This window comes from Apium graveolens, chromosome 4 (genome assembly GCF_009905375.1).
Source record: "Apium graveolens cultivar Ventura chromosome 4, ASM990537v1, whole genome shotgun sequence".
In the NCBI taxonomy this organism is placed as follows: domain Eukaryota; kingdom Viridiplantae; phylum Streptophyta; class Magnoliopsida; order Apiales; family Apiaceae; genus Apium; species Apium graveolens.
The window spans coordinates 75,631,679-75,634,941 of NC_133650.1; the positions used below are offsets into that span (position 1 = coordinate 75,631,679).

At 38.6% G+C, this 3,263-nt stretch overlaps 1 non-coding gene across 1 annotated transcript; it reads left to right on the top strand.

Annotated features, from left to right (window-relative positions):
• Window positions 1-2,934: 2,934 nt before the first annotated feature.
• On the top strand, window positions 2,935-3,041 carry LOC141723225 (small nucleolar RNA R71). Its single transcript, XR_012576211.1, has one exon. It is a non-coding gene; the product is annotated as a small nucleolar RNA R71 (small nucleolar RNA).
• Window positions 3,042-3,263: the final 222 nt, after the last annotated feature.

Consider the following 3,263-nt stretch of genomic DNA (forward strand, 5'->3'; position numbering starts at 1 on the left):
CAGCTTCTTCCCGAAAACTAGTTGGCAGTTTTGCATCTTGCAGCATTATTATAGCGGCCTCTACTAGTGTTCTGTTCTTTCTCTCAACTGCCCCATTTTGTTGAGGTGTTTTAGCAGCTGAGAACTCTTGAACAATGCCCTTGTCTTTGCAGAATTCAGTTAAGGTTGCATTCCTAAATTCTGTTCCATTGTCACTCCTCAATATTTTCACACAATTATGATCTTCAGTCTGCTTCTCAATCTTCTTGATGTTTTCGATTATGATGAGTGGAGTTTCATCTTTAAATTGCATAAATTCTACCCATGTATATCTTGAGTAGTCATCCACCATCACAAGTGCATATTTTTTTCTTGAAATTGACTGGACATTAAGTGGTCCAAATAAATCCATGTGAATAAGTTGCAAGGATGCACTTATAGAATTCACAGTTTTACTCTTGTGACTTGATCTTTTCATTTTTCCCTTTTGACAAGCATCACAGACTTCATTTTGAGAAAACTCCAGATTAGGCATGTCTCTCACTAACTCCTTTTTGACTAGAGTATTGGTTGCTTTGAAATTCAAGTGAGATAGCTTCTTATGTCATAGCTTTCTTTGTTCTACAGATGCTTTGGTGTAGAAGCAACAAATTTCATCTTCATCTGCTGAGTCCAAGTCTGCAAAAAATAAGCTTCCTTTCCTTGCTCCTTTCAGAGCAACTTCACTAGTTTTCTAGCTGATAAAATTGAATTCTTCTTTATTAAATAAAACCTTGAAACCCTTGTCTGCAAATTTGCTAACACTGAGAAGATTCACTTCAAGACCAGCTATCACTGCTACATCTTCAATGACATCATTTCCAGAAATCAATTTGCCATATCCCATTGTGAAATCTTTGTTGTTGTCTCCAAAAGTCACTAAGGGGCCAACCTTCTCCTCAAACTGTGATAACAGAGCCATATCACCTGTCATATGTCTTGAACATCCACTGTCTATGATCCATATGACTTTTTTCTCTTTGCCCTGCACATAATGAGGATTAAGTGTGTTTAGCAACCCAAGTAGTGTTGGGTACTTTCTTCTTGTTAACAGATTTGGTAGAGGTAGAGTTTGATGATTCAGAAAGAATAGAATTCATTGAATTATGTTCATTTCCCTTTTTAGCTGAAGACTCAATTTTGATTTCCTTAAGATCAACTCTCAACTTATGGCAACTTGCCATTACTTTCATGTTGCAAGGTATGCAATCAAACTTGTCACAGAATGAGTAGGGATCTTCAGTTTTTGCTTCATTGTACTTGCATGCTCCCACTTCTGGCTTACTAACAACCTTTTTACAAAAGTGAGTTAGATGATTAACAGAGCCACATTTTTGACATTGTTTTCTTGGACCATCTGCAACATAAGAAAAATTGTTGCTCTTGTTTATCTTGATCTTTCTATTTCTATTCTTCTTCTTCTTTCTTGCATCTTCAGTTTTTATTTCCTTGACAGGTGTCTTGGAATCTTTTTATCTCCTTCGAAATCAAGAATCACAAAATCAACAGGGAAGATGAGTTTGTCAACCTTGACGAAGACATCCTCCACAATGCCTCGTGGATATGTAATAGAATGATCGGCCAATTGCAAGGACATATAAGTAGGCTTTGGATCAGGTAAATCCAACTTCTTGAAGACAGACAAAAGCATCATATTGATGTTAGCTCCCAAATCACATAAACACTTATCGAATGACAAGTTTCCAATGGTGCAAGGAATAGTGAAGCTTTCAGGATCTTTAAGTTCAGAGGCAACTTTTATTGCAGCACAACACTGCATTCCTCCGTTAGAGCAACGGTTTCTAAGTCATCGAGCTTCACTTTACGAGAGAGAATACCTTTCATAAACTTCACATAACTAGGCATCTGTTCAAGAGCATCGGTGAAAGGTATGTTGATATGAAGTTTCTTGAACACCTCTAGAAACTTCGCAAACTGCTTATACAACTTTTGCTTTTGTAGCTTCTTAGGAAAAGGAGGTGGAGGATAGACCTGTTTCTCCCCTGTATTACCCTCAGGAGGACTTTGTTCCACAGTTTTATTCCTTGGTTCCACTTCTGCTTCCTTCTGCACATCTTCTTCAACCATATCTTCATCTTCCGAAACTTGAGCTTTGTTTGGCTTGCAACCCTTCCAGACCTCAATGTAATTGCCTTAACCTGCTCTTTTGCTTCCTTCTTGCCTGGAAATTCTGTGTCACTAGGTAGTGTACCTGGTTGACAATTCAGCAAGGCATTGGCAATCTGACCAATTTTATTCTCCAAGGTCTTAATAGAAACCGCCTGGCTCTTGCACATGAGCCTCAACTTCTACAATTCATATTTTTCATTAGCTTGACTTGTACCTCCATAAGGTAACTTCTAAAGTTGGAGTTGTTGTCTTGGAGCATATTGCAGTTGTTGAAAACCAGGAGGGTTGTACTGCTTTGCTACATACTACTGGTAAGGTTGTTGAACCGCATTCTAAGTGTTTCTCTAACTAAAGTTAGGATGATTGTGGTTGTTGGGATGATAGGTGGCTGGAACTGGGTGCTGCAACCTCTAAAAGTTGCTTATGAACTGAGCTAATTCACTAGATATAGCACATTGCTCTGTCTCATGCACACCAGCACAAAGCTCACACACATTAGTAATTTGATTAAGTCCATAATTAGCTAAAGAATCCACCTTCATCGTCAAAGTCTTAAGCTGAGCAACTATCGCAATAGTTGCATCAACCTCTAGAATTCCTTTTACTTTGCCTTAATTTTGTCTCTGAGAAGGGTTCTAGTATTTATTAGCAGCCATAAGTTCAATCAACTCCTAAACTTCATCGTAGCTCTTAGCCCATAAGGCTCCACCTGATGCTGCATCAAGCATGGGTCTAGATTGTGCTCTCAAGCCATTATAAAAGCAGTTAATAATCATCCAATCAGGCATCCCATGATGAGGACACTTTCTAAGTATCTCCTTATAATGATCCCAAGCTTCACACAAAGACTCTCCTGATTGCTACGCAAATTGAGTAAGGGCATTCCTGAGCAAGATCTTCCCATTTAGTGATAGAGCCTGGAGGTAGAGAATGCAACCAACACTTAGCTTTATCCCTCAGAAAGAATGGGAAAAGCCTTAACTTTATAGCATCTTCAGACACATTATTGAATTTGAAAGTATCGCAGATCTCGATGAAATCTCTAATATGCATGTTGGGATCTTCCATTGGAGAATCCCAAACTGAACCGAGTTCTACACCATCTGAATCGTGAT